The sequence below is a fragment of the Aegilops tauschii genome, chromosome 2 (genome assembly GCF_002575655.3).
Source record: "Aegilops tauschii subsp. strangulata cultivar AL8/78 chromosome 2, Aet v6.0, whole genome shotgun sequence".
In the NCBI taxonomy this organism is placed as follows: domain Eukaryota; kingdom Viridiplantae; phylum Streptophyta; class Magnoliopsida; order Poales; family Poaceae; genus Aegilops; species Aegilops tauschii.
Window position 1 is genome coordinate 468,866,952 of NC_053036.3, and position 18,035 is coordinate 468,884,986.

Here is an 18,035-nt window from a genome sequence, read left to right on the forward strand (position 1 = left end):
ATACATTGAGTACCATTTAACTAGAATTAACCGATGCAAGTCCAAGAAGTATTGGCCGGTGCTGTCGGCTGGCGTCAAGTTCGATCCCACGGATCAGGAGCTGATCGACCACCTTGAGGCCAAAGTGAGTGCTGACAGCGCGAGATCTCGCCCTCTCATCGATTTGTTCATACCGACCATCGACGGCGAGCACGGCATATGCTACACCCATCCTGAGAAACTTCTAGGTGAGACACCGATCCGCCGTCTAGTTGCACAAATATATTCCTTTGTTTATACCTCTAATTTTCTTTTTAGACGCAGACCTAGTGAAGCAACTACAATTTGATAGTTAATAAAAAGTGAACCAAGTGACTGCAACATGCCAAAGATGTTATGAAAATGCCAACTACGTACCCTAAAACTTGTATTCGCCAATACTGCAGGTATCACACTAGGTGGCCTAAGCAAGCATTTCTTCCAATGCAACTCCAGGGTGTTCAAAAGGGGCACGCAGACGCGTCGCCAGCTACAGCCGGAGTGCGGCATGCACGCGATGTGGCACAAGACCAGCAATACCTTGCCGGTGATGGTCAATGGCCGGTAGACAGGTAGCAACAAGGTTCTGGTGTTGTACACCAACAAGAACTTCGACCACCAAAGGACCAACTGGGTGATGCACCAGTACCACCTCGGGGACTTGGAGCAAGAGAACGAGCGGGATCTGGTCGTCTGCAAGATTTTCTACCAGACGAACACTAGGGCCAGGACTAAAAAGATTATAAGTTAGTTTGGTATTGGTACTTGTTCTACCTGGTCGTCTGCAAGTTCGTATTGTTATTACGGCTCTTCCAGTATGAACTTGGCATTTTCTTTCAACCATCAAGTTGAGGGTCGACGTGGATATAAAGCAGAATCATTTTTTTCGAAATCAATTTTCAGGCACCTGATTTTTTTATGGGTAGCATAAGCATCTGTCGTTTGAATTCCCAGTTCTCCAAATTTTTTACATCTTCGAGTATGCACGGGATCCATCCGGTTTCGTAGGTTGATAGTTTGACACAGCATGTCGGCACTGGGCTGTGGCACGCCAAGCCCGGCTCCAAATTGTTAAAAGAGAGGAGCGATGGATTTGGGCCTTCCAGAACAGTTAAGTGCCACGACAGCCATGGACTCAAAAAAGGCCTAGTCAGTTATTATTAGTTGAAATATGTAAAATATTCCATAATAAAAGAAATATGTAAAATGCAGTGAATTTAGTCCGGTTTCACTGAAAATCATCCGATTTGCATGAAATTCATCCGTGGAACCACAAGACGGTTGTCCATACAAAGCCTAACCGTACGGAACCAGCAGGTCCATGGCCGTACGCAAGCAAGTGCATGCACTTATTATCACGTTGGAAAAATAATGCTGACGTCTGAGACGGCGAAACCCATGAAATTTTTAACGTAGTCAATAAATGAGAGAATTCTACAAGTACAGACTGATAACTGGGATCCAGCAGGTATATTGTTTTTTGAGGTCGAGCAACTATTAACTGGGCTATAGACTACCCAGGCTTGGTTTTGCTTTTAACAGGACCAGCCCATGACAACAATGGGGCATATAGATCCAGCAGGTATCAACTGCACTCTAGCCCGCCAGCCTTAGTTATATTTTCTCTTAGAACATCCACATGCAGGTTTTTTACTGAAGAAAACGCACAGCCCAGTTCTATTTTCCTCTAAAAACGCCATTCCTACTTCTGTTTTGTGATCTCTACCTTTAGTTTTACTAGTTCATATACATATATTATTATATTGAAAATATGTAAAGTTCCCTTTTCATCTTTACATCCTCATTTTTTTGTTGTTTTCCCTCCCACCGCTGATTTTTTACCACTAGTTTTCCCTAAAACCAACTCAATTGTCCCATGTCTTATTAGCTTGCAAAAATAAAGCTATATTTTATTTGGCAAATCAATAAGTTCTTAAAAAATAAATGTTTATCATTTCTGGATTATAATAGTTCAGACTCCACCGAAATATGCAAACTAAGTTGAACTTTTGAACATCGTCCTGGGCAGAAGATGGGCTATAATAAATTCCTTGAGAATTAGCAAATTGGCTGCAAATTATTAAAAAATAGAAAATGGACTGCATGTTGTCTGCCATGAATTTGGAGGCTGACTTGTGGTCCTACTAAGTTCATGCATACACAAGGTTTCTCAAAAAAAGAAACTTAGTCAACAATCGACTCTACCAACGTCAGACCGTTAGATGTCAATCCAACGGCAATCGTGCTTCTTTAGTCTTTGATCGTCCTGCTCCAGCCGCCCAAACCAGCGCCGACGGAACCGCCTGCTCCCGCCTCCCATGGCCAGCTGTGCTGCTGGGCAGGCCTGACGGCCCCACCCTACTCGCATCACTGGCCTGGCCATCCCTCTACTCACCTACACCTCCCGTTATTCTCCAGCGACGGCAACCTCACACTGCAGTCGAACCAGTAAACCCTTGTACCCCCTCCGTTTGGGAAACAACTACCGAGTCTTCCTCGGCTCCGAGTCGTTCCCTTCCTTGGCCTTGCCGTTGTCCACCGCCTTGGTGCTCTCGATGCAGTGTGGTCAACATGGTCAACGAACGACATCCATCGGAAGAGGACTATACGTGGAGAGGCTGACAGCTGGGTCTACGGTTGCACTGAAGGAAGTGTCTCCTTTTTTGCGAGTAGGAAGTGCCTCCTTATTACGCGCAAAATATTGATTCCTCCACCTGACAGCGGGGACCCACCGCAAGGGCCTCCATATTTCGCAAACAAAACGTACCCCCGCTGACGGCTAGGACCCACTAGCTATATCTTCGCATGCAAGGAAGTGCCTCCTTATTACGCGCAAAAAATGATTCCTCCCCCTGCTACCTGGGACCCATCAGATTTGGAGGCTGACTTGTGGGCCTACTAAGTTGATGTGGACGCAGGGCTTTGTCAACGTAGTCAATAAACAATTCTAGTGTAGTGACCGTATGATGTAAATCCAATGGACGTGTTGCTTCTTCAACCTCTGGTCTTCTTGCTCCAGCCGCACAAACCAGCACCGGCCGTACTGCCTGCTCATGCTTCCCGTGGCCGGTTGTGCTGCCGCGCAGGCCTAATCGCCCAACACTACTCGTATCGCTAGCCTGGCGATCCTTCTAGTCACCCACAGTTCCTGTTATTCTTCGGCGATCGCAGACGAACCAGTAAACCCTCGTACTCCCCTTCGTGTGGGAAACAACTGTCAAGTATTCTCCGGCTCCGGGTCGTTCCCTTCCTAGGCCTCGCCATCGTCCACCGCCCTAGTGCTCTTGGTGCGACGTGATCAACGAATGACATCCATCGGAAGAGGACTGCACATGGAGGCTGACCGCTGTGTCCACGGCCTCACGCAAGGAAGTGCCTCCTTATTACGTGCAAAATAATGATTCCTCCACCTGACAGCAGGGACCCACTGGAAGGGCCTTTGTATTTCATGAAAAAAATGTTTCCCCCCAGACAGCTGGGACCCACTAGCTACATCTTCACATAGAAGGAAGTGCCTCCTTGCCCCCTAGTAGCTGGGACCCACCAGGTCGAAGCGTACGTAGAGTTATCTGTCTGGTCGCGAACGTGTACATACATAGTGGCCGATCGTTCTCTATGCAGCGATCACCAGTGGCCGAGTAAGGAGCGCAGGTGTCATAGTAGAACCATCGACGTAGCATGTCACACACTCTCATCCATATTGTGTACACATACGTACAGCCACGCTGCAAGAAACAGGTGTGACAAAACAGGTGTGAACCTCTCCATTGGTGGAGAAGTGACTTCCTCTTGATCTGATACAACTGGAGATGCAGCAGTAGTCTTCCAACTTTCACTTAGTGAGGTCACGATAGGACCAATTGGCACATCAAGCCATAGGTCACCAAAGCGAAAAGTCACAAACTGCTGCACTTGGCCTTCCATACCTTGTGAAAATAGAGGAAACCTATATTAACTATCTTTTAATTTTGTGGATGCATTCACCTATATGAAAGGAATGCATGATTTAATTTTAATCTGTATGAGGGATTCTTTTATGACATATGGGTTATGCGTGAATACTAGTTTTGCTAGTCTCAAACATATCATATATGGGCATGCGACTAAATGAATCTAGTCAAGTATTTATATGACTTTGGATTTGCGGTGCATGAGAATATTTTTATGAAGTTTTACTTCACTTGTATTAGTACTAACATCATGTAGCAATATTGCGCCCACGTGTAGTATAACCAAGTGAAGTATGTTGATTTATTCTTGCTTGTATTATCACCAACGTAGCACAAACTGTATGCTCTTAGTGTAACCAAATAGAAGTATATATCAGTTTATATTTTGCATGGACATGATGAAGTATATGACAATTCTCAAAGTATGGATATATGAACCTAAACTATGGAGAGCAAAAGTCATGTATATTTAGTTATCATCTGTGCATGGCTTTGTTTCACATGGGTTTTCACTAGTACAAAATTCGAGCATATGATGCTACTTCTTGAGACTAATGAACATATAACCACATGCACCAAGTTTACACCATATATTGATGCATTTAGGGTCTAGAACAAAATTGGACTCTATGAAACCAAATCAATATGAGCTTTATTTCTATTTCTATCCTTAGTTTGTATCAACATAGGATGCAAGATCACCGTGAGACCAAACCAAGATGGACATCTTTTTATTCTTGAGTTGTATTAACATGGGACGCAAGATCACCATGAGACCAAAACAAGATGAGCATAATTTTTTGGTCTAGACTTGTATCCACATGGAGATGCAAGATCACCGTGAGACCAAAACAAGAAGAATTTTAGTTGCATCGTGTGCACTTAGTTTGCATCATTATAGGATTGAGGAGTGATATATGACCACTAGGCATCTCATGCATTATCTTGATTTGTATCAGCATGGTATCAAGATCGCCATGAGACCGAATCAAGCACAAATTACTTGGGTAGAACCGAACATATATGAGGTGTACGCTGAAAGAGAAGGATCACCAATGGGTATATTTTAACCTTGAATTGTATCAACATGGGATGCAAGAGCACCACGAGACCAAAACAAGAAGGAACATATTCTTATTCTTGAATTGTATCAACATGAGATGCATGATCTTATGAGACCAAAACAAGATGATCATAATTTAACCATGGTTTGTATCAACAAGGGGTGCTAGACCCCATGAGACCAAACTAGGTGTGCTATATGGAGCGATCGTAGAACACCAACTACTTCAGACATATGGTCAAGAGGAATGCATCAAGAAGGGAGCAAGGAGGTAGCCATGTATTCTCACCTTGCGTGTGAGGAAGTGATGCGGACGAGCATAGCCGGCGTGGAGCAGTTTGTGGGCGGTGCAGATGCTGAGCCGTGTGGCCGGCGACATATGTAGATGACGGCGAGCGGACGGTCGGCGACAGCAAGCGGACGGCCGGCGACGAGTGTGTAGACGACGGCGAGCGGACGGCCGGCGGTGACAACGGCAAGCGGACGGCCGGAGGCGACGAAGCTAGCAACGTATGTATATGTGCGTGAGTGATGGATGGATTGATGAATAATGAGCGGTCAGCCGCAACAGATGGTCTGACTGGTATTTATAGGAGCGGAGAGAGCAGCAGAAGCCTTCAGCTGGATGCGCTCACGTCTACAATCGTGGGATCGTGGGAGCTTGCCCACGTTCTTCAGATCGTGCAGAAAACTTAGCCGAGTGGATTTCTCCTATACGATCATTTTTTTTAATGGGTTTGAGAGTTTAGTTGGATGGGCCCAGCTGACTATAATACGTTTAATGCATGCACGGCCATACGTGTTTGTGGCCATGGGCCGGCTAATTACTTAATTAGCTTTTAATCTTGCCGCATAATTTACCCATGCATAACACATGCATGCACGTAGCTCATACTTGCACCATACATGTACGTAGCCATATGTATGACTGGGCTAGCTAGGCCAAATTAATTATTGTGACACAGGACAACATTTTTCGTTAATAATTATATGATGGCTTGCAATTTTCTTTACACATCATTGCGTGTTATATTATTTTACACGAACATTATCGTGCCAATATTTTTTTAGCGGTGATGGAATAATAATGCTGGTAAATACAATATAATATTTGGCAATATTAGCGTCTGTGGATTTGTGCCAACGTCGGAATTTCGCCGTTGATGCTGGCGTATGTGTACGAAAGTCATATGTCCTCTAATTTATGCGACGGTATGGCTCCTTTCCTTTTATTTTTCGGGTCTGTTATTTTATATTGAGCAGCGCGACGGAAAGTCAACATGATAATTTTTATCCACGTATCCAGTGATTCAATATTTTGTTTTAACATTTTATGTAAATGATTTTATTGGAATAATATCTAAGCACCGTGTTTCACTTTGGCCGAAATCAGTGTCAACAGATGCCCCTCGAGATCTTAATGCGAACACATATATTTATTTTGATTCGGATTAAGAGCTCGAAAGTATATGTATTTTTTTAGCGCTCTTCTATGACTTGGCTTAGCGTTGGAGGTGTAGCACGCTTTAAAGCAGCCGGCTTGATGTTCGGCCAGGTGCATTGTACGTGCGTTATTTTAAAAGTCTGTTATGATCCTTTAATTGGATAAGGACTTAATCCTGAAGGGTTGTTGGCTCAGGTTGGAAATTAGTTGAGATCCTCAAGGATAAGGACTTGCGATTTAAAAACAAGTTATCCAAAGCTAGCTTCTACTGCCGATATCCCATCCACGTACTGGCGAGCATCTCTCTTGCCGTCCGTGTAGTAACAAACCAAGCGTATTTTCTTCTATTTTCATATCCTCTGGGCTGCGGTTTGCTTGTAACTACGGCGCTTTGCCGATCTTGATCGGACTTGTTCTTCGGCCAACTTCGGGTACGTATCGCGATTGAGACATTGATAGCATCTGCCCTTGCGTCTCATCCCCGCATGCATTGAGATTTACCTTTCGGTTTCCTTGCCTTCTTGCATCTAAGTTTGTTTGATTGATTAGTCCACTATTTCCTTTGTGCTAAATTATTTTCTTAATCCCTCGTGAGATGTGCTTTCGCTGGAGTACAGATCTGAACTTTTAAACCCAAATGCTGGTAAGTTTGTGATTAATTCACTCATACATACTACAAGCACGTACATGACTTATGTACTCTAATTGCCCCTTTATTTTTTGTTCCTCTAATATTGTAGGAAGGTTGGGGTACGATCTGGCGGAACAATCGTATTTGATTTCGGACGTATACCTGTTCTCTGATTAGGTACTACCCCCCCATGTTTTTTCTTATGCATGTACCAGCCTCATAGATTAGATGAATGGTCTGTAAATGGATCCATGCACGTAATCTATCTTAGGAGTGCATCTTGTACCATAAGTGTGCAGAATTATTTTTTTCACATTAATGTGCCGGCAAGCTATATACGAACTTGATCGATGTATCGTTGTCAAGATCATTTTTTTAGATATAAGATGCTGGCTTTAAGATACAGACTTACATCTTTCTCACGGTTGGCATGCCGGCAAGTTTGTACGAACTTGGTCCGTCATACAGCCGTGAAGACCGATGTATGTTAGTATTTCTTTAATCTTTAATTGATTTTCTTTTATATAACCTACGCAACAATTTCCTCACGAATGTCGTTCAGCCATTTTTTTTATACGGGCTTGGTCCGTCGAACGACCGTTGAGAACAACAAGCATAGCATGTATGTCGAAAATAGGATTTCTTTTCGGTTGGCGTTCCGGCAAGTCCGTATATCGGCTTGGTCCATCGTACAACTGTGGAGATGATTACAAGTGCCATGTATATTTATTATGCTAGCAATATGTTTTTTCTCATGGTGGGTGTCCCGGCGAGTCCCTATGTGGGCTTGGTCCGTCGTACGACGGTGGAGACAATTATAAGTGTCACACATATATTATGTCAAAAATATGTTTTGTTTTTTCACAACAAACACATCATAACATATACAACCTATGCTTGGGTGTGATGTTTTTTTATTTACTAAAGTGTTCCCTCTTTTTGTTTTACATACAGGGAAAGTATTGAATGGTTGGCCGAGAATAATTGCTAATAAAGGTAACACCATATTGACTTTCCCTTCTTCTTTTCTTATTTAACTAGGCGTTTCTTTTACACATATACATGCCATCGTATTCATTTTGTGCCTTTTTACATATAGATGGCGCATGGTGAAGGGTCTGTTCCTTCCATTGCACTATCGATTTGTCAGTTAACTGAGCGGCATCTATATGAGCCTACTACTAGTGAAGGGGTCAACATAGTGATCAGACAGCAGGTGCTCACACATGTGGATTTGACGCGCCATCCTCATGGTTGGAATGTGGGTTCTACTCTTAGTAATTATTCTTTTCATCCACTAGCACCCTATCCTAAGCCTGATCATGAAGCCTATACCCTAGGGACCAGGATGGTAGCAAAAGGTCTAGGTTGGGATGGTCACCCAGTCGAGTATGTTCCGCAACCCAAAGGCTATGTTGAGTGGGGCGTCTCCGTCTTGAATAACCATTCGTTTTGTTTGAAAGGAGAAGAGGAGAACTCAGATTACATATACGGGGCCATTTATTGCTCCCTCGGTGAATATGAAGTTTCAGATTCGTTACTAAGGTCACTACTGGAAAGATGGGATCCAGAAACAAATACCTTCCTTTTTTCATCTGGTGAACGCACCGTGACCCTGCTTGACATGCTTCTAATGTCGGGTCTTCCCTTAGTTGGAGATCCATACAAGGAATATGTTCCTACTATAGATGACCTAGAACCTTCAAAGCTTCTGTTCCCAGATTTTTTATCTGGCCTTTTAGAAGAATTCTATCAGCTCAGCCGTGAAAATGGCAGTGTGACTTTTCAAGTTTGGTGTGACAATTTCTATAACAAACGAGAGCGCACTTCATTTTCACCTCCCTTCGAGAACAACACCTATATGTTGCAGCTTCTATAGCCCACTGGCTTTGCTCTTACGTGGTTATTGGCGGGGGGCCTTATATTCGGCCCGGTGTCCTTCTTATGGCCTCTTGGATCATTTCCGGTCGCAAGATCTCTTTGGCTCCTTCAGCACTTTGTTCATTATTTTATTCTCTTAGAAGGATCAGTATGCTCCCTGTTGCTCCCTCTTATGAGAAGAGAATTCGGCCAGTGCATTATATTGCAGGGTGGATGGGTCTTTATATAAAAAAGGCATATAAGGACAAAGTGAAAGGGAAACATCTTCCAGATGTTAAGCAATTGCCGATGCAACCAACCATGGTTAAAACTATGTTTCGGGTTCCCACAAGATTCAGTCCCGCTAAGGCACGCACTTTCCTTGATGACCAAGCCAATAATTTTTTGGAATCCTTATACTCCAAACAACTTAGTCGGGGTGGATCAGTTGCAAAGGTCCTTCACCATTTCTTCCCATCGGGGTATGCTTCCATGGAGGCGTGCTACTGATGTTGATGATCTTTGCATAGCCGAGCCATATCATCCCGATCGAGTTCCACGACAACTTACTTTGAGACAATAAGTGCCCTATGCTCCGTTGGTCAGCGTGTACACAAAGGAGGATACTGGAGTTGCATATGCGTATTGGTCACATTTGTTACGCTCAGACCAACGAGAGTTCCAGTACCTTCTTTATGATGCACATGAGGCATTTTCTTCTATGGCCTGGAACAACTGGTGGGTGGGATTTATGAAACCATTTAAAAACATTTTCAATACTCTTCATCCGGGCATTTCGAATGGTCCGAATTATAATCCGTAGAAACGTAATTTTCTGAAACACGGAGTGGAGTACATAGTTCCTCGCAAGCTTTCAGAAAATGATTTCGTTGTTATAAAGAAAGTCTCCGCCAGGGGTAAGGAAGAGCATATTGCAGCCATCAAATTGAATGAAAAGAGAATTATGGACCATTGGCGTCCCATTCTGTGTGGCTTTCTCTCGAATGATGAACCTTTAATCAACTCTAAAAAGGTGAGATATATACATCTATATATATATTTGGTACTAACATATATAGTTCGTTTGCTCCTTTCTTTGTCTCATTTTTTCTATATCTCTTTTTAATAGAAGAAGTGAAAGGTTAAGGATGCTGTCGCATGCTCTTCTTCTGTCCAAAAGACTTTGACTGATGGGAAAGAAGAAGCTCACATGACTGAAAATAGCTCTTTGGAGGACGCAAGGCCTGCTATCAGAAGAAAGATTAACACCATTGATGTTGAGAATGATTTTGGTCCAATAGAATTGGATGTGCCTCTCCACGTGGGTGACCTTAGCGGTGCAGTACTCGATGGGGGTACTAAGTGGAGACATAGATCATGGTCTAGCTACGTGACCAGATAATTTAATCGTGGATGATTATAGTGTATCGGGCTCGACTTCTGATCCTACCATTATTTCGCCACGTCCAGACTTAAACCTACCTCCAACAGCTGATGCTTTAAACACTCTGTCCGCCTCTACACATGGTAGCTTATATAGCTCTTATTCATGTGTTTGCTATACTGTTATTTTGTTTGCAAGATAATTTATTTATTTTGTAGAGGACGCTCCGTTTGTGGACGAGGAAACATCCACTCAGTTGGCGATGCCATCCACGGACGTTTCTTCTATCACTGAGCTTTTTGTAGAGACCATCGATAAGGCGTTGGCGAGGGCCATCGAAGGCTTAAATGATTCCAATATTGCAGATCCTCAGCGCGATGACATTCTTCAAGCAGTCTATTTGATGCTGCCGACCGGGGATACTGTTCCTCGAATTGCCACTGTTCGCACTGACTTGCAAAAACTCATTTCTTTTTCAAGTGAAATGCAAGGAGCCCGCAAAGGAATTGCTGATCATTCTCAGAAACAGGCTGAAGCTGTTAATGCAGCGGAGACGGAAAGTGGATTGTTGGGAGACACTTTGAAAGCTACGTCAAAGAAAATGTCAGCCTTGAAGAAGCAGCGTGAAGAAGAGGAGAATGTCGTGGAAGACCTTGGTGCGAAGCTGAAGGCAGCTACCTCCACGTTGTAGGCGACTGATGAAGCCATTACGCAGCTGGAGTCGGAACAATCAGCCAAGCAATCTGAAGCCAAGGAGCTGCGTGAAAAATTGCTTGAGATCAATGTGAAAGGTGTTCAGGAATTGAAGGTTCTTGAAGAGAAGGTATCCTCGCTGGGCGATGACATTGCAAGCATCATCGCAACTTAAAGAATTGGCATTCTGTGCCAAACTGAAACCCCCTTTTCTGCTTTCCTTTATTATTTACCCATTTTCCTTTTGCTTATCTCAGCCATGTCGTTTGTTCATTCACGTATGCTTGAGGACAATGCAACACTTTTATTTAGCTAGGTCCCTTGGTATGGACTTTCTGTACTAGCGCATGAGCTAGCTTAAGTGACCCTATACATTTCATGTTGCAACCTTTATTTATTTACATTTCCCCCCTTTTTATGACTCGAAGCCTTTTTTTTCTGTGTTTAATATCTACGTCATAGTTTAAACTTGTAAGATATTGGAGCATTTTTTTGTGTGTGCCCCAGTTTATACTCATGAGGGTGTGGAGTTTTTTTTTTTTTGCATCGCAGTTTATACTCATAAGTCGTTGGAGTAAAAATAACAATTTATGCCACAGTTTAGACTCGTAAGTTTATTGGACCGTTTTTTGTGTGCCCCAGTTTAGACTCGTGAGGTTATAGAGTACGCTCGATGATTTATTTTCTTTGCAATTCAGTTTATACTCGTAAGTTGTTGGAGTAATTATTTTGTGTGCCCTAGTTTAGATTCGTGAGGGTATGGAGTATATATTTTTTCTTATGTGCCCCAGTTTAGACTCGTGAGGGTATGGAGTCTATTTTTTTATGCATAGTAACGCTTAAGGAATTTCCCATTTACCGGTGCCGGCGAGTATTCCCCATCTGGTGATATGATTCTGTATGCGCCGCTAGAATAAACCTCTTTTATGACGAAGGGACCTTCCCATTTTGGTTCAAATTTTCCTTTCATCCGTCACGTGATATTCATAGGACGGATGACCGCAAGTACTAGGTTTCCTTGTTTGAACGACCTTCTTTTGACTCGTTTGTTGAATGCTCGTGACATCCTGGCTTGGTATGCCTCAAGATTTTGCAAAGCTTGAAGTCGCCTTCCTTCTAGTCTATCCAATTCATTGAAACGTAATTGTATTAATTTTTCTTCCGACAAATGTTCATGTGTAGCGACTCTCATTGACGTGATCTGTACCTCTAAAGGTAGAACGACTTCTCCTCCAAATACTAAGGAATAAGGAGTCATTCCTGTCGGCGTGTGTGTTGTGGTTCTATAAGCCCACAAGGCTTCGAGAAGCTTTTCATGCCAGTCACGCTTGTTTTTTGATACAACTTTATTTAGTAACTTGCAAAGAGTTTTGTTGAAAGCTTCTGCTTGTCCATTGGCTGCTGGATTATATGCCATGGAATAGTGATGGTCTATCTTAAGCTTCGAGCATAATTTCTCCACTTGTTTGTTTTTAAAAGGAGTTCCATTATCAGACATAATTCGAGAAGGAACGCCAAAGCGATAAATGAGTTGTGTTCTTATAAAATGTTCTACATTCTACGCTTTGTCTTCCTTTAGTGGTGTAAGTTCAGCCCACTTGGAGAAATAGTCTGTTGCTGCTAAAATGAATTTGTGACCTTTGGATGATGGTGGATGAATTGGCCCAACTATATCCATTCCCCACATATCAAAAGGCCAAGACATATTTGTTGCATGGAGTGGTTCGTGCGGCTGATGTATAAAGTCAGCATGCACTTGGCATTCATGGCATTTCTTTGCAAATTTAGTGGCGTCTTCAAACATTGTGGGCCGGTAGTAACCTAGACGCCTTAATTGGTGGTGCAATTTAGGACCTGATTCGTGCGAGCCACATATTCCAGCATGCACCTCGTTTAAGGCCTCCATAATTTCATTTCCAGCAATGCATCGCAATATGCCATCATGGGAACGCCTATAGAGTATGTCGTTGATGCATGTGTAATGAATTGATCTTTTGCGGATTCTAGATCTTTCGCTAGTATCAAGAGGTAGGTATCCATGCAGTAGATATTCGAGGAATGGTGCTCGCCAATCCCCTACCTCAATTTCACATACATCAGCTGTCATTGCAGAAGATATTACCGTTTCTTCGTCTTCAACAAATATTGGCAATAACCTTCGTTCTTCTATGTGTACGTCCATCATTTCATGTGAGTCTAGTGACATACTTGCAGCTAAACCGGCTAAAGCGTCAGCCTTTTCGTTTTGATTTCTAACTATGTGCTGAATATTTTTATCTTTGAACATAGCTAGGAGCTCTTTTGCCCTTTCAAAATATGGCAACAATTCTTGTTTCTTTACCATGTAGGTCCCCTTCAGTTGATTAATCACTAATTGTGAGTCTCCATAAACAGAGAGCGTATCGAGCCCCATGTTTATTGCTATTTCAAGCCCAATGATAAGAGCTTCATATTCGGCTGAATTATTTGACACCTCCGAAGTTAGGGTAAATGAGTATGGGTTCACCCCTTCGTTAGGTGTAATGAAAACGACTCCGGCGCCTGAACCAGATTGCCGGCAAGCGCCATCGAAGTACATTTGCCATGTTGATTTTGTAACCGTCATGATGAATACGTCCTCATCTGGCAAGTCATCATCTATAGGAAAATCATCTGGGATCGGATGTGCCGCAAGGAAGTTAGCCAAAGCTTGGCCTTTTACGGCCTTTTGCGGTATATATGTGATGTCAAATTGTGACAAAAGCATCGCTCATTTAGCTAGTCTCCGTGAGAGTACCATTTTACTTAAGATATATCTGAGTGGGTCTGCTCTTGAGACTAAATGTACAGTGTGTTCTAAGATGTAGTGTCGCAATTTTTGTGCAGCGAACACCAGTGCGAGACATATTTTTTCCATGTCTGGATAGTTGCACTCGGCCCCTACCAAGGTGTGGCTAAGATAATACTGGGACGTTTCCTTTCCACATCATTATTCTGCACCAGGAGTGCACCTAGTGAAGTAGGCATTGCAACAGTATAGAGAATTAGTGGTCGGTCTTTAATCGGTGCGCCTAAAATAAGAGGATTTATCAAATATTTCTTAATTTCTAGGAATGCGTTTTGGCATGCTTGATCCCATTCAAAAGGGACTCCTTTCTTCATAAGTCGCGAGAAAGGTTTGCATCTCCCAGATAAATTTGAGATAAACCTCCTAATATATGCTAGGTGGCCTTGGAAACTCTTCAGTTCATGTAAGTTTGTGGGTGGTGGCATCTTAACAATCGCCTGTATTTTACTTGGATCGATCTGAATACCATTTTTTGTAACCACAAAACAGAGAAATTTCCCAGAGGAAACTCCGAACGCGCACTTCATGGGGTTCATTTTTAGATTATGTTGCCTGAGATGCTCAAAAACCATTTCAAGGTGTTTCAAGTGGTCTTGTTCATGCTTTGATTTCACAACTATGTCGTCTATACAACATTCAACAATCACATATAACAACCCGTCTAAGATGATTGTCATTGCGCGTTGATATGTCGCCCCAGCATTTTTTAATCCGAAAGGCATTACTTTATAACAATATATGCCTTTAGGTGTGCGGAATGCTGTTAACTCTTCAACTTCAGGTGCCATTTTAATTTGATTATAGCCGGAACAACCATCCATGAAAGAAAATATTTCATGCCCCATAGTAGCATCGACTAGTATTTCAGAGATGGGTATTGGGAAATCATCTTTGGGACATGCTTTATTCATATCCCTAAAATATGTACGTATGCGTGTTTGACCATTCTTCTTTTTAACTGGTACAATACTGGAGACCCATGTGGGATATTTGACTTCTCTAATAAACCCTGTGGCTATGAGTTTGTCGACCTCGGCTTCTATTTGCGGAAGTATTTCAGGCCGGTACTTTCTTTGAGCTTGCTTCACTGGTGTGGCGTCATCTCGCACAGCAAGGCGATGGACAGCTATGTTTGGGTCCAACCCAGGCATTTCTTCATAGTCCAAGTGAATACGTCTCTATTTGCACGCAAGAACTCATGATATTTTAGTTTATTTTCTTTGGACAAATGTTTGCTAATAAAAATTGGACGAGGATCATCAGTCGTACCAATATTTATTTCTTCCAAGTCATCCACGGTACATTGGTTGCCATCCTCCATTTGTGGAGATGCTTCCTTCATGTCCGTATACTCAGCCGAAGCCATACAAACCTCATATCCTAACCCATGCTTCATTTCTTTTAAAACATGGTCTTCGTGCAGAGCTTCGAGTTGTTCTTGAGATAACACCTTTTCGGATGGTGCTAGCTGTCCCCGGCGATCACATAAAGACGGGCCAGTGGCGATGTCATAACCCATTTGCTGCATCATGTACAAGACCCTGTTATCATACAAAGAAATGGGTAAAGATTCATCATCTTTGTTAAACACATATATTTGTGTTGTATTTTTATTTTAACTTTCACCAACGTTTGACCGACGTGGCTCTTTTTGAGATTGTTTTATTCTATATTGTACCAAAGGAGGTAAAGGCATAGGGAAATTAGTACCTTTCATGTCATGGGATTTTTCTATGACACGAAATATTGGGTCACCCTTCTTCCTTTGGTTGCTTGGTATATACTGATAAGTCTTTTTCTTTGACGAGGATTCTACGACCTCCTTTTCTACCACATTTGACTCGGGTATTTTCCAGGATTTTGGCTTCTCCACCTTATCAACAGGCTCGAAGTAGAACTTTGCATCAGCATAGAAAGATTCGGCTATAGTGAATGGCTTCTTATCAGGAAATATTCTGACCGTATCACCTGTCCGATCTATATATTTGATACACCGATGTAAAGTAGATGGCACAACTTGATTCTCATGTAACCATGGGTGTCCAAGCAATGCATTATATGATGTAGCCGCATCAATCACGTGAAACTTCACATATGTGGATAGTGTATCCAATTTTAAAACCAACGAAATGGTACCCATAGCTTCTTGTCCTGATTGGTTAAATCCATGTATAACCACGTTAGACTTGCTCAAATCTCTCTTGGAATATCCAATCTTTTTGAGTGTACGCAATGGTAGCAGATTTATAGCTGACCCACCATCTATCATTATGCGATTTATTGGCAATACATCAATTTCGCCGAACATGAGAAGAGGTCTGTTGTGCTTCTTGGGGCCTAACAACATATCCTCATCTGTGAACGTCATATTTAGGACTTCAGATTCTTCTACCTAGGTTTGAGATACTTCTACTCTGTAGTCTTCAGGAAACGTGAGTGCCGTGACAAGAGCTTTACGCATATCAGATGAAAGACACAAAGCATCATACACAGAAAACATAGCTGGTATTTTCTTCAAATGTGCGACTACATCATACTTGGCTGGCACCCTACATGCAGGGTCCGTCGAATAATTTGGAACTGCATCCTTACTTTTTGGTTCCTTTCTAGGTGGAGGATGAGGGTCTGCTAATTAACGACTTGATCTAAGATGAACCTGATCAACTTCTAACGATTCTTCTTCAGGGAAGCACGGAGACTTGCCGTCATCCTCGAACACACCAATAGTGAGAACATTGAATTCTTCACTTGGTACTCTCATGCGCTTCGCGGTGTGCTGATATATCTTTGGTGCGAAGCGCAGAGGAGGGGCTTCTTCCATTACTGGGGGTAGTACATGGCATTTTGACCGCCGTTGCCCCCAATCTTGGGCTGCACCATTGCTGCAGGGAATGTGAGCCTCTCCTTTATGCTGATCTTGCGATTTGGCAAGGCCGCTTCATCTTGGAGGGTGGCGACATTTGCTAAAGCCTTTTTCTTTCCCTTTATCATGCTTTTGAGGAGATCCGCATCAATGGTCCCCTCATCAATCATTTTCCGGATGATATTCTTCACAACAAAGCAATCTTTGAGTGTATGGCCCAAAATGCGATGGTAGCGACAGAAATTTGGATCATTAAAATTCGAAGCTTCTTCTGGCCTTTTGGGCCTGGGAAGTTCTATCAGACTCAACTCCTTTAAACCAGTGAAAAGGTCATCAATTTCTTCTACCGGAAAAGAGTACTCCCTGTTTTGTCATTCGCTTAGAGTTGGCCTCCTACCAATCTGTGCAACTCGCTATCCTTGGTTCCCTATAGGTGCTCTTGCGGGCTGAAACCGAGGTTTTACCGTCATTGTCTCCATGGCTTGTGCAAACTTGGGTTTCATCAGCAACTTTTCACGCTGACCACCTTTGTCTGTAGGCTTGTTGAACGTCGTTTTTGTCGACGAGTGACAAGCTGCATAAAATTTTCTATGTCCGTGGATTTTGAAGCTAACTCTTCAAATGTGAGGGGCCTCACTCCTTGTAACTGGACAACCACTTCCGAGCGGAGATTGTTCATGCACATGCACACTGCTTCTGGCTCAGTGATTGGTTGTGGGCAGTTAAGACTTAGGTTTCTCCATCTATTTATGAAATCAGCCGCTCTCTCGTTGAACCCTTTTTCAGTTTGGGTCAACTCAGTTATGCCCACCGTCCTCTGCGTGCTATAAAACCGCTCGAGGAATGAGTTTTGCATTTGTTCCCACGTTTTTATAGAGCTTGGAGGTAGCTTGCTGTACCAAGTGAAGGCAGGCCCAGATAATGTCTGTACAAACTGCCTAAGGAGAAGTGCTCCGTTGTTAGCTGTATCGTGAAAAGCAGCAAGGAAGTGTGCTATGTGCTCATGGGGAGATCCACTCCCGTTGAACTTACTAAACTGCGGTTGCCTATAATTCGTTGGGAAAGGAATGAGGTCCACATCAGGTGGGTACGGCTTAACATACCCTGGCTGCATCGAGTACTGAGTTTGCATCAACTGGGACTTTACCCCTTCAGCGATCATTCTTTGGATCGCCTCAAGGTTAAGCCCAGCTCCTCCATGTTGGCTGCTAGCACTTGCGCCACCATCCCCTTCATTTCCATTGCTCTGGTTATTGCTCATATGAATTCGAAGGGCTGAAGTGCTGCCGTAAGGTTGGCTAA

The 18,035-nt window shown here is 42.9% G+C and overlaps 1 long non-coding RNA gene across 1 annotated transcript; it reads left to right on the forward strand.

Annotated features, from left to right (window-relative positions):
* The first annotated feature begins 6,753 nt into the window (after nt 1-6,753).
* On the forward strand, nt 6,754-11,444 carry LOC120973602 (uncharacterized). The gene is made up of 6 exons (XR_006670421.1): nt 6,754-6,906; nt 7,093-7,118; nt 7,216-7,283; nt 8,061-9,999; nt 10,096-10,493; nt 10,569-11,444. It is a non-coding gene; the product is annotated as an uncharacterized lncRNA (long non-coding RNA).
* Nucleotides 11,445-18,035: the final 6,591 nt, after the last annotated feature.